The sequence below is a fragment of the Hyperoodon ampullatus genome, assembly GCF_949752795.1.
Source record: "Hyperoodon ampullatus genome assembly, chromosome: 10".
Lineage (NCBI taxonomy): Eukaryota > Metazoa > Chordata > Mammalia > Artiodactyla > Ziphiidae > Hyperoodon > Hyperoodon ampullatus.
The window spans coordinates 6984029-7009129 of record NC_136923.1 but is presented as its reverse complement, the minus strand read 5'-3'; the positions used below and the strand labels follow the sequence as shown (position 1 = coordinate 7009129).

Sequence of the window (25101 nt, the reverse complement as noted above, 5' to 3'; positions counted from 1 at the left end):
AGTGGAGACTGGACAAACTAACCCAGACATAAGGGAGGGTCCAGGTGGGTGGTCAGCAGGGGACACTGGGCATACCACACTTGGGGTTGGGTGCAGCAGGCATCTATGTCAGAGGTGACATAGATGGGTGGGGCCGGAGATCCCAGATTGCAGTGATACTTGAAGTCTAGTAGGCAATGGATGTGGCTTAATTGGGAGGCAAAATCCGTGGCCTGCCTACCCCCACTCTGCAGCCTGTGTCTCTGGCAGACATAACTAATCCATCACAGAGTGGTCCCTGGAAGTCTCCCAATCCTTCTCAATGAGAGTTGTCAAATGAAATTAAATCAACTTGCTGTCTCTGTATTTACAGATGAAGCCTTGGAGAAGGGGTGGGTGTGAGAGACTGGAGTCCTTCACCTAATATTGGGGGTACTGCTCTTGGGCCCCAGCCGTAGATGAAACTCAGCTTCATCACGCCAGTGGGGAAGGGACTCCTAATGCCTCCTTCCCCACACACACCCCCGTGGGCCAGGATTGACTAAGGAAGGCAGCGGGGGCTGAGTCTCCAAGTTCAAGAGCACCAGAGCTGCAGCTGAGCAAAGGCGGGAGGTGGTAGAGACCAATGACAGCCCCTAACCCAAACAGGGCCACAATTTCCCCATCTGGAAAATGCATCGGATGGAGTAAGCTCTCCAACAGCCCCCTCTTTCCTAAAACCAAGCTGGCCAACCCTGCTGCTGGGATGTCTCCAAAGAAGATATTTGTGACAAAGAGTGCAAACTCGAGTCTGACCCCCAAGGAGCTTCCCCAGGAAGAATCGAGGGTGCAAAGCCAAGATTGGAACCTCTGAAAGTGGGACAAAAGCCGAGCTTCCTCAGGCATAGTGTGGCCATCTTCTCCAGCCTTCTCTAAGCATGAACTGTTCAGTTTATGTTTTCCTGGTGCCATCACTCAATTAGCCAGCCAGCAGGGGCCACCTGCTCCATGCCACCTTGAGCACAATGTAGGAAGAACAAGAAGCTTCTGCCCTGCAAGGACCGGCATTCCGTCTGTGTTCTGCTTCACCCAGACCCTGCCTGTCTCTTCTCCCTCGCCCCTCTTTTTCACGTGTGTGTTTTGTATTTCTTTGCTCCACTCATCTGAGCGTGCTCCACTCCAGGTTGCACATAAATTCCTCTGCTCTCTTTGTTTTGTGTGCATTGTGACTGCTGATGTGTGTGTTGATGCCTTCTTACAGGTGCTGTCAGCGAGTCAGGTCGAGTCAGGTGCGCATGGATTTTCAGAAAGGAGGAGAGAATTGTACGGAGCAGAATGCCAAAGCCATTATGGAAAGTGTCTGAAGTGGCAAGTCTTTCCACTTTATGTCTAAAAAGGCTCTTGGGGGCTTCCCTGGTGGCACAGTGGTTAAGAATCCGCCTCTCAATGCAGGGGACATGGGTTCGAGCCCTGGTCCAGGAAGATCTCACATGCCGTGGAGCAACTAAGCCTGTGCGCCACAACTACTGAGCCTGCGCTCTAGAGCCAGCAAGCCACAACTACTGAAGCCCACGTGCCTAGAGCCCGTGCTCCGCAACAAGAGAAGCCACTGCAATGAGAAGCCCGTGCACAGAAACGAAGAGTAGCCCCTGCTCGCCACAACTAGAGAGAACACAGCAAGGAGAACCCAACACAGCCTAAATAAATAAATAAATAAATAAAATAAACTTATTAAAAAATAAAAATCAAAAGGCTCTGTTCAAGGCCTCTGGCTTTCTGTCTCCCGTGGGTGCTTCGTCCTCTTACACCTGATCATTACCTGCCCAAGATGCTTTCTGCCTCTTATCACCATGTGGAATCAGGTCCAGGAGGCGGCGAGCCAGCTGTGGCATCATTACAGCACTGGAGTCAAAAGGGAAAGGAGTCCATGGTTGCAGCCAGGACAGATGGGGAGGTTAGAGGCCAAGGTCGAGGGACCAGGAATATTTAGCTGAGGATGCAGGGCCACAGCCACAGTTAACCAGTTGCTAAGGCAAAACTGAGCTGGGTGGTAAGAACCAAGAGAACTGCACGTCTTGTGGTGAAGTCTGAGAGCAAAGCCTCCAGGGCCACCTCCCTGTGGGTCTCTCTGTGAAGCCCAGCTCCACCAGGCAGTCATGGGGCGTTTCTGAGAGCAGAGTCCAAGAGCTCCAACCACACAGCAAGTAGGTCCATCATCTTGACGGCCCATCACTTTTCCACCTGTGTACGTCTCATCTTGTGAGCCAGACAGTAAGACTGGGAGAGACGGGTGCAGTGTCCTGTCTTCTTTTTAATTCCCCGGGAGCTCAGTGCAGAGGACAGTGGAAATAACTGGGCCTCTAGAGCTGGCTGGGGCAGGTTTGTCATCAGCTCTGCTACTTACGGCTGTGAACTGGGGCAAGTTACCTACCCTGTCTGCACCCCAGGGGCTCAAAGGGATCTGGGGTTAAACGGGATTATATATAAAGCACAGGGAAGCTGGGCTGCATATGGTCACTATCTGCTGGCCCTTCTTCCTGATCAATCAGTTGGGTTACTGCTTGCTTTTCCTGACTGATTTATTTATTTATTTGAAAATGTCAGGGCATGCAGGCAGAGAGAGTGTCTCATCCTTCAAACAGTTTCTGTTCTTTTGGGGCGAAAAGCAGATGCAGGAGGTGAATGGTTGTGCTCGGTGTAGCAGTGTGGTTCAGAGGCATGGTAACTTACTAGTTCACACTGTCACCTTCCCTCTGTGCCAGTCAGCTCAAGCTGCCATAACAAAGTGCCACCGACTGGGTGGTTGAAACAACAGGAATTTATTTTCCCACAGTCCTGGAGGCTAGAAGTCTAAGATCAAGGTGTCTGCAGGGTTGCTTCCTCTGAGGCTTCTCCCCTTGGCCACCCTCCTGCAGCCTTTTGACATGGTCATCCCTCCCCGCATGCAGGTCCCCTGGGGTCTCTTTCTCTTAGGAACACCAGTCATATTGGATTAGGGCCCCACCCTAGTGGCCTCATTTTAACTTAACCAGCTCTTTAAAGACCATATCTCCAAATAAGGTTATATTATAAGGTACTGGGGGTTGGAACCTCATCATATGAATTTTGAGGGGACACAGCTCAACCTATTACACCTTCCAACCCTGTAACTACTCTCCAACATGGGGTTTCAGGCTCTCTTGTGAGCTCAGGTGTGCAGTTTCCCAAGACTCACAGCGGCTCAAGAGCTCCAGCCACGGGTGTGACCTTTGCCAGGTCACTGCATCTGTCGGTGAGGCCGGGCAGCAGTTTCCCTCGTACCAAACTCAAAACATAGCTGAACCACCCAAACTCCAAGCCACAGGGCTTCCCAAAGAAGACAGCAGGCACCCTGGCACCAAAATGAGAGGACAAGACCAAAGAAAACGCTCGTGGATGGAGCGTTTAATTTAATCAAATTCAATGTCCTGCCTCTTCCTTACCCATCTCCACATTCAGCAGAATGAAGAGCCTGGGATGCTTGGCAAACCTGAAGCACCAAGGACAGATCCAATGGCATTCCCTAGACATGGGGGTGGTGTAAGGCCCCCCATGAGCCCTGGGCTGAGATGAGGGGACTCACCACCCAGCGTGGGGAGTTTCAGGCACCTGCATCAAGTGCTGAGCTGCTCTGCACATATCCAAGCCCCACAGGCCCTCTCGCAGGCCTGCTGCACGGCTCACTCAACATGTTCTCTCTTGGCTCTTACCCACCCACTCCACCTAGACTCCAAGGACGCCCAGATCCATATTTCCCACCCTGACCTCTCCCACAGACTCAAACCCACAATTCCAAGAGCTGGCTGGACACATCCACCTGGCTGTGCCACTGGCAACAGACACATCAACACCAAAGTTCTCATTTCCCCCCCTGCCAAATGACTCTTTCTCCGGGGTCCCCCAGCTCAGGGCCGAACATCTGCCCAGTTGCCCCAGCCAGGATGTGAGTGCCACCCTGGACTGCTCCTTCTCACTCTTTCATCCCCTTCCTCTCCCTCTGTCCCTCCCTGAAGTGGACCACCTGCATCTGTTGCGAGGACAACAGCAACACCCCTTCCCTCACGGTCCTCCCCTCCACTGAAATCTTTCTCCTCACTGCCATCCAGGTGATCTTCCCAAAACATAAATATGCAATTTGATCATTCTCCTGCTTAAACAAGTTCAAGAGGATTAGATGATAAGCTGCATGGGAGTTGGGACCTCATGCGCCATTTTTATGAGTCACAGTACTGGGAGAAGACAGACGACACACACACCAAGCTGGGTGACGGAGGGCAGCTTTGTGAAGGGACTGCTTGGAAAGGTGTGGGCAGAGTCTAAGGAGAGCAGCAGAGACGGTGCAGCGCCCAGGACAAGTATCAGCAGGGAGTCACCGTCCCCCGAGGCCTGAGGACCAAGGAGAGGGAGCAGTTGCCTAGACCCCAAGAGAGCTATGTGGAGAGGGCAGAGTGACGGGCACTGTAACCCCAGAGGCAGGGAACTGGGGTGGCAAATACCCCGATCTCTCTTTCCCTTTACCCCCTGATCTCTTGCCAGTGCCTCTAATTTGCCACCTCTAACCAGGACCCAGAGGGCACAGTGCCTGCTGATGCAGTGTGCGCGGGTCAGCCTCCCAGGACCCAGGGCGGTGCAGAGTAAGGTGCCTGGTGGACCTGAAGGAAGATCCCAGCACACCAGTAGCACCACTGGCACCCAGGGACCAACCACTGAGAGAGCAGAATAAACTTATGAACCAATAAATGTTTCTAAATGAACGTGAGGAGGATGGAGGCCATACTTCTTGGCCAGGTATTTGGAGACCTTCACACATCTGACCCAAACTCCCTTTCCAGTTGCCATATGTTCCACTTCCAGCAAGGACATTGCTCCTTATTCAAGGCCCTTCTCAAATGCCACCTCTTCTGGGAAGCCTTACCTCACTTCTCCGGAAAGTTATCCACTTCCCCACTGACCTCATTTACCCCCTGCTTTCATTACATCAGGCTATGGTCTCTATTCAAATCTCTTCACATCTCTCTTTCTCCCTACCAGCATGAGCACCACCATATTTCTCTCCACATCCCCAGCATCTGGTACATATTAGGTGCTCAACAAAATATTCAGTAGTTATTTAGACAGGATGGACTTGTGAGATATGATTGGTCCTAGCGCCCACACTGGAGACAATGAGTTTTCCTATCCATTGCCAAAGACAGTGAGGGTTTTTTACTTTCTGATTTAAAAAAATCAATGTGCTATCTTACAGACTTGAGATCAAAGTTGATTTCATTTTTTACTAAATAATAATAAAAGCACCAAGGTAAAAGACACGCAGGTGCTTCAATTCAGATCTAAGCAGAGCCAAAGCTGGCGAAGCTGGCACTGAGGGAGAAGTTCCCCACGGACAGGGGTGTGCCGCCAGCTCAGCTCCTCAAGCCTCATGAACTGATGGAATTGAAAACAACTGCTTCGAAACAAAGTTTACAGTGCACTCACCGACAAAGAGGCATTTTGTGGACACGGGCTGTGAAGCTTGTTTTCATTTTAAAGTTTTAAAAATCTAATTTCCATGCAAATAGGAAAGGATGTGTTCGGGAGTGTTGAGCTGGGGATTTGTGTGAGCACCAAGCGGCATGACTAATATTTGGGGGGTGGAAAGTGGCCAAGGACACTTAAGGAATTCCAGTATTACAAAGGAAGCCAAATATGTTGTGATTAGAGCATTCACTGTCCCAAGCAAATAAATGAGCTGGCTCAGAAGAGAAGCCTCTTTGCACTGCCCATTGGCTTCTCAGCAATTCTGTTCCCAAGAACCTGGGATCGTGTAAGAAGAATCATTGTTTAAATTTTGGTTAAAAACTCATTTATTCAAATGTTCTCAAAATGGGTTTTTAAATATTCAGAGGAAGAAAAATGCAAAATGTTCGGCCTGAGGGACAGGGGCCTAATAGAGTTTTAATAAGTAATTTATTTTTGTATTCCATCATGGTGAGCCTGAACTTGGATAGTGGGAGGAAGGGAGAGGTAAGGAGTGAGATGCCTGGGATCTCCCTCCTGACTAAAAAGGAAAAGAATCACCAAGAATCTGGTGTGAGGATTCAGGTATATAATCCCAGGTTTTAAGAAACGTTTCTTGGATTATGGCATCTAAGAATTCAGCTTTGCTCTCAAGTGGAAAGAAAAGTTCTGGTATTTGAGTGGGGCGGGGGGAGTGAGGCAGGAGAGACAGTTAGCATAGGAAGTTCTCAAGCAGAAATAGTCTGAAAAGGGCAATTACCTCATTCTATCTGAAAGAGCAAATGAATAGTTAAAGGCTTTTAAAATAATCAATTTGAAGTCCCTACACAGAAAAGCAAGATGTTGAGCTGGGGACCCAGGAGGCCCAGAAAGGCACTGTGTCTTCCTAATGTCACACCAAGGACCAACCTCAACGTGAGAAACTGTTTAATATGAGAAAAGATGCAATTTGGATCTAGATATTTGTAATTTTCCCTATCTTAGTCTAAATCTGATACAGCAGTTGAGTAATATTCTTATTGTTTTGATAAAGAGATAGACTCATCTGTGTGTGTGTGTGTGTGTGTGAGAGAGAGAGAGAGAGAGAGAGAGAGAGAGAGAGATTGAGGGAATATATCTTGGTCCATTGCCCCAAATCTGCAGTAATCACTACCTCCCCTGGTGGCCATATCCATAATTGCAGGCTTGTGTCTTCACATGGCCCCTTGGCAAAGGCAATGAGTTTTGTTTTACAATGATTGCTGGTCTGTGTTTGTCGTAGGGTACGAATGACGTGGGAACATGAGTACCAAATGCTCCAAAGGTTCCAATTAATAGGACTGTGATATCCTTAGGACATGCCTGGAACTTCCATTGTGAAGTGGAACCCCTGGCTCTGGAAGGACATTTGCCTTTTTTTGCTTAATTCTGGGTAATGACTCTCCCAATTTCTTTCTTCTTTCCCGACTTCTTGGCACTCAGCACCAGAAGTACAGTTAAAAGCTCCTTCTCTGCCCCACGAGGAGAACCGCATTCTTTAACATTAAGTACCCTTAAAGGGCTAGAGAGCTATTGGTCCTTCCTTCCTGGATCAGAAACGCGGGCTGTACCCGAAAGATCTGTGGCTTGATATCTATTGATCTGAATTTTTGTTTCATTCCTATTCCTGCTCAAACAACTCCTGGTTTGCATTTCTGTCACTGTTTTAGTCTAGTATCCTGGCAACCACCTCCAAGGTTCTTACTGTCTGAAAAGAAAGGCAGTGGGGAGGGAGGAGTGGGAGAAATGTGTCTTAAGTGGGGCGGGGGGAGAAGGTGGACATGAGGGAGGGTAAGGTGGAGAGAGGGGAGTTAAGAAGGGGAGGAGAGAGGAAGCAGGAATGATGCAAAAGGAGAGAAAACATGAATTGAGGAAGAAAAGGGGATGAGATGGGGAACGGGCGGGGGCGGGGGGGAAGGCTTGTGTTCACCTGGCTAGGAGTCACTAGGGCCCTGATACCTCAGTGGTGACCCAACATGAGCAAGTGGGTAAATAAATGAATGTCCTAACATCTGACCCACTCCAGCCAGAGATGGCTCACTTGGTGACCCTGGAAACCAGGACAGTCCCTACTGCCTGAGATGGGAGGACAGGCAGGCTGCCGGTGAGAAGCCAGTCCTCTCAGTTAGGAGGTGACTTTAGCTCAGTGGCTCATGGCCCTATCTGGCCCTCACCCTGACCTTGCTGCTACCTCTAGCTCACACCCAGATTCTGGAGAATTCTTCTGGTTTCCAATTCATGCACTATTTTTCCTGGTCCCAGTTTCCAGGGAGCTGCTGGTTGAATGAAGTGATTTCCAGTGAGGTACCGTCACCCCTCAAAAGGAGCTCAACTACTGGCTACTCTGAACCTCGTAATATAAATACGTATAATAGTTTTCCTTGGATACTGGGAGACTCTTAGCAACCTATATTTTCCAACCCATCTTAGGACAGCTGATAGGCTTAGCCAAAGAGCACCTCGGGCATTCCAAAATATGTTCCCACCTCGCTAAAAACCAACAGCAAACTGTACACCTGCACTTAACAATGTGTAAAGTGTTGTTATATACTACCATAAATTTTTCTCCTGGGATGACTTTCCTGGTCTTGCCATTGGCCAGTGGGTGTGTTGACAAACTAAAACCAACACTCTGTGTTTTAGGATACTTGACATGGAGCGGATGTTCCTGCTGCTAAAAGGGGAATTTTTATGCCATCATTCTTTGAAAAACATAACGTGCCAAAATGAAAACAAGAAGAAACAGTAAATCTGAATAGTCCCATATTCTTTAAAAAAGGACAAACAACTCTTTCTACACATTAAAAAAAAAACAATTTTTTGTCACCAAAATAAAGAGGGAACATTTCTCAACATATTGAGATCAACACATCCCTGGTACCAAAACCAGACAAGGATATTATAAAAAAATAAAATTATTGAACAATACCATTCATGAATAGAGATGCAAAAATACTATATAAAATACTAGCAAATTGAATACAGTGATATATTTTTTAAAAAGGATAATGTATCATGACTGAGCGAAGTTTATTTGAAAAATACCAGTATGGCGTAACATTTAAATATCAATCAATACATTTCACCATACTGAGAAAAATCATATCTCAAAAGATTTATTTAAAACATTTGATAAAATCAATAACTATCTATAACAAATTCCTCAGCATTAGGAATAGAAGGGAACTTCTTTAACTATATAATGAGTATGTACAAGATATCCACAGCTAACATCATAGTTAATGATGAAATACTGCATTCTTTCCTCTAGTGCTTGGGAACAAGATAAGAATGTCCACAATCTCATTCACAATCTTAGGGGCAAAGCAAACAATTAGAATTAACAAGTGAAATTGTCAAGACCACTAGATACAGGATCAACATAAAAATTAATACATTTAAAAGAATTTAAATAATATAAATTATGTTCTTAAACTACAATGGAATTAAGTTAGAAATCAGTAATAGATCTGGAATGTCCTCAAATATAGGAAACTAAACAACATACTTCTAATTAACTTATGGATCAAAGAAGAAACTACAAGGAAAATTACAAAATATTTTGAATTGAATGAAAATAAAAATACAACACATCGAAATTTTGGGGATGCAGCTAAAACTCTGCTTAGAGGGAAATTTATAGTAATACATGTTTATAGTAGAAAACAAGAAGAGTTTCAAATCAATGACCTAGGCTTCTAACTTATTATTCTATTCAAAGTTATTCTAACTAAGAACAGCAACTTAAACCTAAAATAAGCAGAAAAAAAATTAAACAGCAGTGAAACTGAAACAGAAAAGTAACAATGCAAAGCAAAACTCATTATTTAAAAAAATTATTAAAATTGACAAACCAAAAAAAAAGAAAGGGGGGGGCTTCCCTGGTGGCGCAGTGGTTGAGAGTCCACCTGCCGATGCAGGGGACACGGGTTCGTGCCCCGGTCCGGGAAGAGCCCACATGCCGCGGAGCGGCTGGGCCCGTGAGCCATGGCCGCTGAGCCTGTGCATCCAGAGCCTGTGCTCTGCAACGGGAGAGGCCACAACAGTGAGAGGCCCACGTACAGCAAAAAAAAAAAAAAAAATTGACAAACCGCTATCCAGACTAATCAGGAAAAAAAAAGATGACATAAATTACTAATATCAGGAATAAAAGGTCATGACCATAGATCCTACAGAGAGTAAAGGCTAATAGGGAATATTATATTTAAGTATATACCAATAAATTCAGCAATTTAAATGAAATGGATAAATTCCTTGCAAGATACAAATTACCAAAGCTCACTCAAGAATAAATATATATCCTAACTAGCCCTATATCTAGTAAGAACTTCTTTTGTAGTTAGAATCCTTCCCACGGGGGCTTCCCTGGCAGTGCAGTGGTTAAGAATCTGCCTGCCAATGCAGGGGACACGGGTTCGAGCTGTAGTCCAGGAAGATCCCACATGCCACGGAGCAACTAAGCCTGTGCACCACAACTACTGAGCTACTGAGCCTGCACTCTAGAGCCCGCAAGCCACAACTACTGAGCCCCCATGCCACAACTACTGAAGCCTGCGTGCCTAGAGCCCGTGCTCTGCTACAAGAGAAGCCACTGCAATGAGAAGCCTGAGCACCACAATGAAGAGTAGCCCCTGCTCACCACAAGCAGAGAAAAGCCCGTGTGCAGCAACGAAGACCCAAGGCAGCCAAAAATAAAATAAATTAATTAAAAAAAAAAAAACTTCCCACAAAGAAAAACTCCAGGCCCAGATGGTTTCATTGGTAAATTCTGTGAAACATTTAATAAAGATAATATCAGTTTTACATAAACTCTTCTGGAAAATCAAACAGAAGGAGAAATCACTCCCTAACAAATTCTATGAAGCCAGCATTAACCTGGTAGCAAAACCAGACAAACACATTACAAGAAAAAGCAAAACAAAACTACAGATCAACATCTTTCATGAACATAGATGCAAAAAAATGAAGTTTAGTAAATCATAACTACAATATGTAAAAGGATCATGACCAAGTGGAGTTTATCCCAGGAATGCAAGGTTGGTTTTACATTTAACATTAATGTAATTCACCATACTTATGGAAGGAAAAGAAGAAGAAAAATGCATATTATCATCTCAAAAGATGTGAGGAAGAGGAAAAAGAAGAAAAGGAGGAGGAGAAAGAAGAGGGGAAGGAGGAGGGGGAGTAGGAAGAGGAGGAAGCAGACGCAACAGCAGCATTTGATAGAATCCAACAACCATTCATAACAGAAACTCTAGGCAAACTAGGAGTAGACGGGAACGTCATCAACCCGATAAAGATGATCCATAAAAACATATAGCTAATATCCCCTTACTGAGAGACTGAATACATTCCCCACAAAGGTCAGGAGAGAGACAAAGATGTCTGTTCTTACCACTTGTACATGACATTATACTGGAGGTTCTATCCAGTGCAATAGGCCAGAAAAAACAAATAAGAGGCGTAGAATTTCGAAAGGAAGAAATACAACTGTCTTTATTTGTCGGCAAAGTTATAGTCTGTAGAAAATCCTAAGGAATTTACCAAAAAAATGCTGGAATACGTGAATTTAGAAAGGTTGCAGGATACCAAGTTAACATAAAACAAATAATTCTATTTCTATGTACCAGAAAGAAACAATCAGGAATTCATATTTTTAAAAAACACTATTAATGATAACATCAAAAATATAAAATACTTATCAAAAGTTTGAATAAAAGATACACAAGGCTAGTACCTCAAAAACTTCAAAACATTGCTAACAGAAATGATAGAAAACCTAAATAGATGGATAAATATACCATGTTTGAGAATTGGCAAAATCAATACTAAGACAGCAAGTCTCACCAAATCAATCTGTAGATTCAATCAATCTCAATCAAAGTCCCAGAAGGTTTTTTTTTTTGTAGAAGTTGACAACTTGATTTTAAAATTTATATTAAAATGCAAAGGACCTTGAATACCCAAAATAATTTTGAACAAGAAGAACAAAGTTGGAGGACTTAGACTACTTGATTACAAGATTTATTATAAAGCAACTCTAATCAAGGCAATGTGGCATCTGTATACACATACATCAGTGAAATAGAATGGAAGGTCCAGAAATAGACCCAAATACCCATGGTTAATTAATTTTCAACAAAGGTGCCAAGGGAGGTCAATGGAGAAAGGATAATCTTTTCAAAAAATGGTTCTGGAACAGTTGCATATTTGGAAGTAAAAAATGAACCAGAGGGCTTCCCTGGTGGCGCAGTGGTTTAGAGTCCGCCTGCCGATGCAGGGGACACGGGTTCGTGCCCCGGTCCGGGAAGATCCCACATGCCGCGGAGCGGCTGGGCCCGTGAGCCATGGCCGCTGGGCCTGCGCGTCCGGAGCCTGTGCTCCGCAGGGGGAGGGACCACAACAGTGAGAGGCCCGTGTACCGCAAAAAAAAAAAAAAAAAAAAGAACCAGATAATTATCATATGACACCATATATAAAAATTAACTCAAAATGGATCATAGATCTAGATGTAAAAGCTTAAACTATAAAACTTCTAGAAGAAACCATGAGAGAAAATCTTAGTGATCTTATATTTGGCAAAAAAAAAAAAAAAAAAAACAACTAAATAGGAAACAAAAGGCATAAACTATAAAAGAAAAAATAATTTAGTTGGTTTCCAGAAAAATTAAAAACACTTGCTCTTCAACAGATACTGTTATAAAAATGAAAAGGCATGTCACAGACTGAAAATATTTGCAAAACATAATCAACAAAGAATTTGTATGTAGGATATATTTTTTTACATGTATAACTCAATAGTAAGACAAATGGCCCAATGAAAATGGTAAAAGATTTGAACTGACATTTCACCAAAGAAGATGGCAAATAAGTGCATGAAAAGATGCCTAAGATCATTAATCATTAGGAAAATGCAATTCAAAACCAGAATAAAAAAAAAAACACAATGAGATACCACTTCACAACCACTAGAACGGCTCAAATTAAAAAGACTGACCACTCCAACCGTTAGTGAGTATGTGGGGCAACTGGAACTTTCATACTCTGCTGGTGGGAATATAAAATGGTATGGTCAATTTGGAAAACAGATCATAGTTGCTTAAAAAGTTAAAAATAGTTTCCCATCATGGAGGACCCTAGAGATAAGGTGCTTCAGGACTACCACAAGAAGCTGCTGGAGCACAAGGAGATGGGTAGCCGTCTCAAGGAGTTAACGGAGCAATTAAAAGAACTTGCCAAGCAGTATGAAAAGTCTGAAAATGATGTGAAGGCCCTACAAAGTGTTGGGCAGATTGTGGGTGAAGTACTTAAGCAATTAACTGAAGAAAAATTCATTGTTAAAGCTACAAATGGACCAAGATATGTTGTGGGTTGTCGTCGACAGCTTGACAAAAAGTAAGCTGAAGCCAGGAACAAGAGTTGCTTTGGATATGACTACACTAACTATCATGAGGTATTTGCCAAGAGAGGTAGATCCACTGGTTCACAACATGTCTCATGAGGACCCTGGGAATGTTTCTTATGCTGAGACCGGAGGGCTATCAGAACAGATTCGGGAATTAAGAGAGGTAATAGAATTACCTCTTACAAACCCATAATTATTCCAACGTGTAGGAATAATACCTCCAAAAGGTTGTTTGCTATATGGACCACCAGGTACAGGAAAAACACTCATGGCATGAGCTGTTGCTAGCAAGCTGGATTGTAATTTTTTAAAGGTTGTATCTAGTTCTACTGTAGACAAGTACAGTGGTGAAAGTACTCGTTTGATCAGAGAAATGTTTAATTATGCCAGGGACCATCAGCCATGCATCATTTTTATGGATGAAATAGATGCTATTGGTGGTCATCGGTTTCCTGAGGGTACTTCAGCTAACAGAGAGATTGAGAGAACTTTAATGGAGCTACTGAATCAAGTGGATGGATTTCATACTCTACATAGAGTTAAAATGATCACGGCTACAAACAGGCCAGATACAGTGGATCCTGCTTTGCTTCGTCCAGGCAGATTAGACAGAAAAATACATACTGAGTTACCAAACGAACAAGCAAGGTTAGATATATTGAAAATCCATGCAGGTCCCATTCCAAAGCATGGTGAAATAGATTATGAAGCAATTGTGAAGCTTTCAGATGGCTTTAATGGAGCAGAACTTAGAAATGTTTGTACTGAAGCAAGTATGTTTGCAATTCTTGCTGATCATGATTTTATAGTACAGGAACACTTCATGAAAGCAGTCCGAAAAGTGGCTGATTCTAAGAAGCTAGAGTCTAGATTGGACTACAAACCTGTGTAATATATACTGTAAGGTTTTTGATGGCTGCATGACAGATATTGGCTTAATGTAAAAATAAAGTTAAGGAAAATAATGTATGTATTGGCAATGATCTCATTAAAAGTGTATAAATAAAAATGTGTATGAATAACATTGTAAAAATTAGTAATTCAGTAATTCTACTTTTAAGAAGTATGGAAGAAATGTGTATGTTTGTTAATTTGTATTTATTGCAGCAAAAGTTATAAAAGAAGAGTATGTTGAAGCTTTTCGTATTTGCTGTGTATTTTGTAAAACCTTGAAAATGGTTTGAGACAGTAGTACCAGATAGTATTTCTTATGACTTATTCTATATCATTTGTTTTCCTCATCCTAAAAAGTTTAATAAAATCTGTTTGATTCAGTTCTCCTACAAAAAAAAAAGTTACACATACCTCTTCCTTTCCAATTTGAATTTCTTTTATTTCTTTTTATTCTCTGATTGCCATGGCTAGAACTTCCAAAACTAGGCTGAATAAAAGTGGTGAGAGTGGACAGCCTTGTCTTGCTCCTGATCTTAGAGAAAATGCTTTCAGCTTTTCATCATTGAGTATGATGTTAGCTGTGGATTTTTCATATATGGCCTTTATTATGTTGATGTATGTTTCCTCTATGCCCACGAAACTGTCACTTTTTGCAGATGACATGATACTATATATAGGTCCTAAAGACCCTACCAGAAATCTACTAGTGCTCATCAACGAATTTGGTAAAGTTGCAAGACACAAAATTAGTATACAGAAATGTTTTGTATTTCTATACATTAACAATGAACTATCAGAAAGAGAAATTAAGAAAACAATCCTATTTGCCATCACATCAAAAAGGATAAAATACCTAGGAATGAACCTACCTAAGAAGGTAAAAGACCTTACTTGGAAAACTATAAGACACTGATGAAAGAAGTTGAAGACGACACAAATAGATGGAAAAATATACCGTGTTCTTGGATTGGAAGAATTAATGTTGTTAAAATGACCATACTACCCAGGGCAATCCACAGATTCAGTGCAATCCCTATCAAAATACCAGAGGCATTTTTCACAGAACTAGAACAAATAATTTTAAAATTTATATGGAAACACAAAAGACTCTGAATAGCCAAAACTATTTTGAGAAAGAAGAACAAAGCTGGAGGAATCATGCTCCCTGACTTCAGACTACACTACTAAGCTACAGTAATCAAAACAGTAGAAACATAGATCAATGGAACAGAATAGAGCCGAGAAATAAACCCACACACTTATGGTCAATTAATCAAAAGACAGCCTCTTCAATAAGTGGTGCTGGAAAAACTGGGCAGTTACTTGTAAAAGAATGAAATTAGAACATTCTCTAACACCATGTACAAAAATAAATTCAAAATGGATTAAAGACCTAAATGTAAGACTGGATACTGTAAAACTCCAAGAGGAAAACACAGGCAGAACAGCCTTTGACATAAATCACAGCAATATGTTTTGGATCCATCTCCTAAAGCAAAGGAAACAAAAGCAAAAATAAACAAATGAGACCTAATTAAACTTAAAAGCTTTTGCACAGCAAAGGAAACCATTGACAAAATAAAAAGACAACCTACTGAATGGAAGAAAATATTCGCAAATGATATGACTGATAAGGAGTTAACATCCCACATTTATAAACAGCTCATACAACTCAACATCAAAAAAAAAAGATTAAAAAATGGTCAGAGGTACTGAATAGACATTTTTCCAAAGAGGAAATGCAGATGGCCAAAAGGCACATGAAAAGATGCTCAACATTGCTAATCATCAGGGAAATGCAAGTCAAAATCACAATGAGATATCACCTCACAACTGTCAGAATGGCTATCATCAAAAGACCACAAATAACAAATGTTGGTGAGGATGTGAAGAAAAGGAAACCCTTGTACAGTACTGTACTGATGGGAATGTAATTTTGTGCAGTCACTGGGGAAAATGGTATGGAGCTTCCTCAAAAAATTAAAAATGAAACTACCATATGACCCACCAATTCTACTCCTGAGTATGTATTAGAAAAAAACAAAAACACTAATCCATCCATTTCATACCCAAGACGTGAGAAATGAAAGCAAGTGTCCACAGAAAAGCTTGTACATGAATATTCACAGCTGCTTTATTTGTAATAGCACAAAACTGGAAATAGCTCAAATACCCACCAAGTGATGAATGGATAAATGAACTGTGTTATATACATGTAATGAATACTTAGCAACAAAAAAGGAATCAACTAGTGATACATGCAGCAACATGGCTAAATCTCAAGATAATTATCTCTGTGAAAGAACTCAGACTCCCCCATTCCCTCCCCCCACAAAAAGTACATATAATATGAATTTCCATTTATATAAAAACCTAGAAAATGTAAATTAATCTATAGTGATAGAAAGCAGATTTGTTGTTGCATTTGACAGCCTGGGGTAGGAAGGTATGGATTATAAAGTGGCATGAGAAAAGTTTTGGGAGTGATGGATATCTTCATTATCTTGATTATGGTGTTAGTTTCACAGTGTATATATATGTAAAAACTTATCATTTGTACACTTTAGACACGTACAGCTATTGTACCTCAATTATACCTCAAAAAAGCTGTAAGAAAATCAATTGTGCTTCAATGTATTTTCATAGACTAGCAGCAAAAAATGGGAAAATAAAAATTTAAAAATACCATCTATAAGAGCATCAAAAATGTCAAATACCTAAGAATAAATCTACCAAGAGATGTTTAAGACCTCTAGATTGAAAACTGCAAAACATGATTGAGAACAAAGAGGAACTGAATAAATGGAGAGAAATTCCATGTTCAAGATAGGAAGACTCAATATTGTCAGGATGTTAATTCTCTTCCATGTGATTGCATTCAACGCGATCTCCATGAAAACCCCTAACTGGTTTTTTATGGAAATTGAGAAATTATTTTTAAACTATATATGGAAACGCAAAGGATCTAGATAGCCATCTTGAAGAATCAAGCAAAGTTGGAGGACTTACGTTACCAGATTTCAACTGGTAGTTAAAAACTATAGCAATTAAGACAGTGTGGTATTAGCACAAGGACAGACAAATAGACCCATGGAACAAAATAGAGGGACCATAAAAGATCCACACATGCATGATAACACAATGGTGTCACTGCCACTCAGTGAAGAAAGAATGATCTTTTTAATAAATGCTGCCAGAGCAATTAGATTACCATATGGGGAAAAAAAAAGAATCCTTCTCCTAGCCCATATCATACACATACACAAAAATAAATGGATCTAAATATGAAAGATAAAACAATATTACTGTTAGAAGAAAACGTAAGAAAATATCCATATGCCCTTAAATATGCAAAGATTTCTTAAACTAAAAACAAAAGCACATAGCATTAAAGTTATTAAAAAGGAAAGCCACATAGTGGGAGAAGATATTTGTAATACATGTATCTGACAAGACTCATATCTAGAATTTAATAGGAACTCCTACAAGTAAAAAAAAAGAGGCAAAAAACCCAGTGGAAAAATGGGCACACAACCTGAACAGGCATTTCACAAAAGAGGACATCTAACTTGTCAATAGTCATGTGAAAAGTGCAAAGAAATATAAAAATGTAAATTAAAAACCCAATACAATACCATTATACACCCATCAGAATGGCTAAAATTAAAAAGGCAGAAAATACTAAGTGTTGACCAGAATGCGAAGCAATTAGGACTCTCATACGTTGCTGGTAAAAATGTTAATTGTGTAACTTTTTGAAAACTCTTTGGCAGGATCTATTAAATCAAACATACATGTACCCTATGATCCAGCATTTCTACTTAGGAATACATCCAACAAGAATGTGTGCACGTGTTCAAGACACACACAAAAATGTTCACAGCAGCACCACTCCTCATATGAGGACAGAAGTGGAAACAACTCAAATGTCCATCAACTATAGAATTAATGAAGTGCAGAATATTCACACCATGGGAACAAACAAGCTACAATTGTATAGATGAAGTTTACCCTGATGATGCTGAGTAAAAGAGCCAGCTAGACACAAAAGATCACACACAGTAGGATTCCATTTCTATAACGCTCATAAGCAGGGAAGGGTACTCTACACATGCTCAAAGTCAGGGTAGTGGTCCTCTTAGGAGCAGGAGTGACTGAGATGGGGCATGAGGGGACTGCTGGTGCTGGTCCTGTTCTGTTACTTGATCTGGGTGCTGGTTATGAGGGGCTCACCCTGTGAAATTTACCCAGCTGTGCACTTACGACTTGTACATTTTTCTTATGTATGTCACACTTCCACAAAAAAGTGACTCTCTGTGTGCAAAGTGCCATGATGAAAACCAACAGAATTCTGGAAAGAGCATTTGGTTGGGGTGGTCATTTAGCTGTCTTTAAATTAACTTTATCACATCCTGGGGTCCTGACTTTGGTCCTCAGCTTTCTTCTCTCTGCTACTGGAAACAAAATGAAAGCTTCTTGCTTCAAAAGCAACCACCTGTCCATTAGTCACCCTTAGCTGTTCAGTATTTTTCTTTAGTAGATAGCAAGAATGAGCAAACCACAGTCTATGGGTTAAATCTTGCCCACAGCCTGTTTTTGGAAAGTTTTATTTGTTTACATATTGTCTACTGCTGCTTTGTGCCACAACAGGATAGTTGAGTGTTGCAACAGACTGCGTAGGCTGCAAAGTCTAAAATATTTGCTATCTGGCGATTTAAGGAAAAAAGTCTATAGACTCTGGGTATAGAGCTTCAGTGGTGCTTGGGCATGGTCATCAACCCCATTTATCCCACAGTGTCCTCTATCCATGTCAATTACCCAATGCACCACGCCTGCTAGTGCATTTCCTTCCACAGAGCCACCCTCTGATTCCCCACTTGTGAAAGTTATAACAAGTGAGCTGTCTCTGCTCTGTCAGCCACTGGTGATGGGGCCCTCTTACCACCCAGGCAGTAAGTGATCTAGCTCCAAAAGCCCATCTTATCACCTGCCTTCTCAGACCAGCCCTGGTACCAAATGTTGGAGGTTGGGGGCTCCAAAAGTAGATGCCCAGATGGAGTCTGGGGTGCAAGATGTTTACTAGGGATCAATACCTGTGAAGGAAGAAGGAGAAAGCAGGGTTGGGCAGAGGTGAAGTGGAGGTCTGACAAAAGCTTGAGGAAGCCTTGGCTGATTGGGGGAAAGCTGGTGCCTTTCTGACCACCAGAGCGTCCTGCGCCAGCAGAAATGGCTGGACATTTATATCCCCGCCTCACTTACTCAGTAGATGAGACTGCCCAGGGAAGGGCATGACCTTGGCAAGGGTGTTCTCTCCAGCTAAAGCAGACCCTAGAAGAGGTGATAGCTGGAGGCTGCTTGCTGGTCACATTCCTTGTTTCTGGACAGCAAGACCCCCTTGAAGGGGAGATCAAGGCCCTGCAGGGTAGACTGAACTGCCCAGGGTCACACAGCTAGGGAGCAGCAGGGCTGGTACTCAGCTTTAGTCTGCTGGCTCTAAATCCCATGTTTTCTCCACTGTTGCCCACCACCTCTGGTAAAGCAATTACTGTGTGCTATAATATTTTATTAATCAAAGACAAAAATAATGGGCTGTCAGCTCTTCTGATGAGCTTGAGCTTGCCAGAATCACTCTCACACCTACAAAGTGACATGCTTAATTGTGTACTGACTGTATAGTGCTGGGCTAAGCACTCAACCTGGATAATCACCACAGCAGCCCCTGAAGTAAAGTGCTACTATTATCCCATTTCACAGACAGGGAAACTGAGGCTTCAGACAGGCAAAGTGACTTGTAGAAAGCAAACTGCCACAAACAGGTCTGCTTACTGTACAGACTTCCTCCTGCTACCCTCAACAAAGGCAATTACTGTGTGAGTTTTCTGGTATCTTCCTAATGTAGGGAAGTGTGCAATCTGAAATGTTGCTGAAATGTTTAAACTAGCCCAATCTCATCACTGTCTGCACAGATTCCCAGGGGTCCAGGCACACAGAAAGGGACCCACTTGCCTACAGTAGTGATAGGGCCCCGGAAAGGTGGGCTGGAGCATGTCTGAGTATGTGAAGGGGTGTGTGGATGACACCCAAGTGATTTGGGGATCCTTTTTGCTGTCCACCTTTCTTTTGGTCTATTGATTTACCCCTGAAGACCCTGCATTAGAAAAGGCAGCATTTACTTTGTTTTGTTTTGTTCTGTAAAACAGCATGGGCGGGCTTCCCTGGTGGCACAGTGGTTGAGAATCTGCCTGCCAATGCAGAGGACATGGGTTTGAGCCCTGGTCTGGGAAGGTCCCACATGCCGCAGAGCAACCAAGCCTGTGAGCCACAACTACTGAGCCTGTGCGTCTGGAGCCCGTGCTCCGCAGTGAGAGGCCGCGATAGTGAGAGGCCCGCGCATCGCGATGAAGAGTGGACCCAGCTTGCCGCAACTAGAGAAAGCCCTCGCACAGAAACGAAGACCCAACACAGCCAAAAATAAAAATAAATAAATTTAAAAAAAAAGATTCCACATCTTCCCCCAACGTTGGCTTTCCTTTAAAAAAACAAACAAACAAAAAACAGCATGGGCTTTGGAATCAGGCAGACAAGTATTCAAACTCGGGTTCTGCTCCTTACTAGCTGTGTGACCTCCACTAAATAGCTTTACCTCTCTGAGCCTGTTTCCCCATCTGTAAGATCTGGCTTACAACATCCCTATTTCCTGGCACTCCTGTGAGTGATGCTTGTAAAGCTAAAAATGGAGCATGGCACGCAGTGACATTCAACAAACAGTACCTGAGATCTGGTCACTGCAGGACCACACAGGTAGATGTCCCCTGTTTTCAGCCCAGGATCACCCTCTCAGCACAGAAGCTCTGCCTCAGTTTACATGCAAGGTCTCTCTTCCCCTCCTTGATTACCAGAGAACACCTACTTCCCTGACTCCTGACCAAGTATGGATTCTTCCTATCACCTCTGAAGAACTACATCTTAAAGAGGTAGGAAGAAGTTGGCCCTGGAGCCAGACTGGTTTGAATTTCATCCGAGTCACTCGTTAGCTGTGTTATCCTGGACAAGTTTCATAACTTCTCTGAGCTTCCAATTTCTTATCTGCCTGATGGGGATAACAACCCTGCCCACTTCTTGGGATTGTGGTGAGGGGTTAATGGGCACTGGACGTACAGGCTCCTTGCACACTGACTGGCATACTGGAGGTGCTCCATAGATGTCTGTTCTCTTTTCCTCTTGCTATTCCCATGTACTCTACGCAAACACTTTCACTAGAGACCCCTAAAAAGTCCTATCTTACCCCAGGCCTTTCTATAATCTTGGTAGCAGATTGGCGTAGCTATTTAAAAGCATAAAAATCAACAATAACTTTCTCAACAGTAATAAAAGAAAATAATGGCTAACTGTATTATACGTAAAATCAGTCCCAGTTCACGCCCCCATGCCGCTTACTGTCTAGCAGGAGAGGAGGACATTGATCCACAGACCACAGATCTGGGCATGAGAGGTGCCTGTGACAGCTCATTTACTTCTCAAAAGGGCCCCACGAGATGGATGCTATTATTATACTGACTTTTCAGATGAAGAAACTGAGACTCAGAGAAGTTACAATTCTTGTTCAGGGTCACCTGACGAATAAGAAGCAGACTAGGATTTGAGCCTAGATCCTTCTTCCCAACCTCCAGTTGTGAAACAAATACAGGGATGGTAGATGGACCTCAACTAACTTCTAAAAGATAGAATCCCTGCTGGGCAGAGGCTGACCATTTAAAATTTTCAAATAGGAGTCAGCTTCAGTTATTAAGACTGTCGTTGAGATGTATCTGAGAAGGCTGGAGGGAGGACAGACCCCCAAAGAAGCCAGCATTGTGATACTTTGTTTCAAAAAGCAGGATCTTTCCGAATTGCAAGTTAGAGGTAGCAGGGGCTGAAGTGGCATGTGGTCTAACCCTTCTATTTCACAGATGAGTAAAATGAGGCACGGAGAAGGCAAGAGACTTGTTGAAGGTCACAAAGAAATCTCCTTAGCAACTGGTTTCTCCCCATGTCTATGTATCAACCCCAGGAAAGACTCTTATTGGTTCTTTGGGGATCATATGCTCATCCTTGTACCAATCACTGTCGCCAGAGGGCAGCTCTAGCACCTTGAGTGACAGCCCCACCAAAACCAACCAACTGCTCTTGCTTGAGATGTCAAAGGACTGGCTCCTTCTCAGGTCCTGGGTGGGAATGTTACATCTTCAGAGAGGCCTTCTTCTACCATTCTACCCAAAGAACACTCCTCCCTGACCCTGTTGTCACTTTGATTTTTCTCCAGGAGACTTATTACTCTTTGATATTATTTATTTTTCATTCTTTATTAGAATATAAAGAAGCTCCTTGAAAAGAGGGGTTTTGTCTGATTTCTTGACCACTGTATCAAGTGTTTAGAACAGGACTTGGCATATAAAGGTGCTCAATAAATATTTTTGAATTTAAAAAAAATGAGTAGGGGAGGAGTTTCCAAATGATCTGGAAGAAGACAAAAGGCAAAGCATGCTGGACGGACATACACTACCCACAGCAGCCACCACTGAATTCTTAGCGATTCATCTTTAGGGAAATCAATAAAGCAACTACTGTTTCAGCAAGCAGTAAATAAATAAATAAAAGTCAGTGGCAGGTCTGTGACCTCTGGTTTCTCATCTGTCTCACTGACTGGCCTGGGACCCTCTGCTTGCTTTGCACTTACTAGAGCCTGGCAGATAGTAGGTGCGGAAATCAGGGTTTTGGATGAATAAACCCAACAGTAATATCTTAGTCTGTGTTTCTGAAACATTGATGTGCATTCAAATTACCTGGGGATTTGTTAAAATGCAGATTCTGATTCGGTAGGTCTGGGTGGGGCCCGAGAGTCTGCATTTCTAATAAGCTCCCAGGTGCTGTTGCTGCTGCTGGCATGAACCACACTGTGAGTAGCAAAGCTCAGTCTATTAGCAAGAAATCTGTGGGCATCTCACTATACAAACAGGTGAAATAAAGAGCCAAGAAGAGCCTTCCAGAAACAATAATGGTAGGGGGATCGGGAGACCTGGATTCTAGTCCCAGGTCTCCTGTCTATAAGCTCATGAACTTGGACAGGTTTCTGCAGCCTCTGAGCCTCAGTCCCAGCTGCCAGGTCAGGACTCCCCGACCAGCCCTGCCCTCACACAAGGTGTCTGAGCTGCAGCACTGGGGGCAGGGCAGGGCATCTAAGGCTGAATCAGATCCAGCGGTGCCCCCTCACCATCCATGAGCTCTAAGAATATACACTTTAGCCTGCCTTGCAAGGATGCGAGAGAGAGTTAAGATCAACATACATTGCAGAAAAGAATCCCTGAGCTCTCACCTCTGCCATCCAGCAGATTTTATACTTAACACTACTTCCTAAATTCTCGTCATCCACATTCTGGTTGTTTTCAGTTTTCTAAGGCTGCTCCCTCGCACTAGCCAGACCTCCCTCTTTAATACAGATCTTCTGAATCTCACCCCACTCTCTTCCTGGAAATAAAACCAAAAAACCAAAACACAACAAAAGACCCTCCTCTGCCTTTGCCTATGACTCACAAACAATAATAAAATGATAGCTTCACGTTTATTACATAGACTATATTGGTATTTCCCAAAATGCAGTAAACATCAATTACAGCATGCATACACAGACAAGTGTCATTCTGATAGCTACATTATTAGCAGGTTACCAACTATGTGTGGTGAATGATACTGTCTTTCCACTTAGGGTAGCAATGTAAAGTCTCCTTTAAATATAAACAAAATGAGTCTATAATAAGGAAAAGCAAATCAAAACCACAATGAGCTACCACTTCACACCAAGTAGAATGGCTACAATTAAAAAAAATAATAGTAAGAGTTGGAGAAATTGTAACCCTTGTACAACAGTCTCACAGTTCCTCAAAAGGCTAAACATAGATTTATCATACGACCAGGTAATTCCACTCCTAGGTATACCCAAGAGAACTGAACACGTACGTTCATGCAAAAACTTGTACACGAATGTTCACAGCATTAGTCATAATAGTGAAAAACTGAAAACAATCCTGATGTTCATCAACAGATAAATGGATAAAATGTGGCATAGCCATACAATGGATTATCCAGCTATAAAAAATAAAGTGCTGATAAATGCTACAATGTGGATGAATCCTGAAAACATTATGCTAAATGAAAAAACCCAGACAAAGAAGACCACATATTTTTATGATTTCACTTATATGAAATGTCCATAATGGGAAAATCCATAGAGATAGAAAGTAGATCAGTGGTTTCCTAGGGCTGGAGGAGGGGTGAGCTGGGGGAAAATGGGGAGTGACTGCTAAAGTGTACAGGGTTTCTTTCTAGGGTGATGAAAATTGGGGTGTTCATAAACTGATTATGGTAATGCTTACACAACTGTGAATATATTAAAACCACTGAATTGTATACTTTAAATGGGTGAGTTGTATTGTGTGAATTATATATCAATAAAGATGTTATAAAACATATAAAAATATTAGGTAATACTATAGGTGGCATACATATATGAAAAAAAGCATTAAGAACACAGATAAAGCAAAGTTTAGGAAACACTGGATTAGATCAGCAATCCTAACAATCCTATGAGGTAAATGTCATTTTTTCCTGTTACACAGGAAACTGGACTCTTGAGAGGAGAGTGTTCATCCAAGAACGAAGAATTTTAAGTGGATTTCAAACCCAGGCTACTGACTCCAAAACCAGTGCTCTTATCTGACATGCTATACTGCTTCCTGACTCCCAGTCCTTGAATTTAGCTCCCATCCATACTTTTCCTGATGATGCCTTTCCCCTAATGGTGTCTCTCTGAGACTTGGGTCTGAACTACACCAGTGAGCATCACCTACAGCTTTGACCTATGTAACCAGCAGAATATCACAGAAATGATGGTGTATAATTTCTGAGGCTAGGTTGGATCCCTTACTTTGGAGAATACCCGCTGACACATTCTGAAGACAATCAGCCCTGTGGAAAGATCTACATGGCAAACAACTGAGGCCTTTTGCCAACAGCCATGTGAGTGCATCATGTTGGAAGCAGGTCCTCTAGCCCATCAAGCCTTCTGACGACTGCGGCCCCAGCCCATCTCTTGACTGCAGCCTCATGAGAAGCTGAGCCAGAACTACTCAGCGAATCTGCTCCTTATTTCCTGACCCACAGAAACCATAAGGTACTGTGTATTTATTGTTTTAAGCTATTAAGTTTTGGGGTAATTTGTTATGTAGCAATAGATAACTAGTACACCCTATGACTAGTTCCTGCCAATGATATGTGAG

The 25101-nt window shown here is 42.4% G+C and overlaps 1 pseudogene across 1 annotated transcript; it reads left to right on the top strand.

Moving 5' to 3' along the window:
• The first annotated feature begins 12616 nt into the window (after window positions 1–12616).
• LOC307058738 (26S proteasome regulatory subunit 10B-like) lies at window positions 12617–13787 on the top strand (annotated as a pseudogene). The gene has a single exon. The product of its transcript is annotated as a 26S proteasome regulatory subunit 10B-like (transcript).
• Window positions 13788–25101: the final 11314 nt, after the last annotated feature.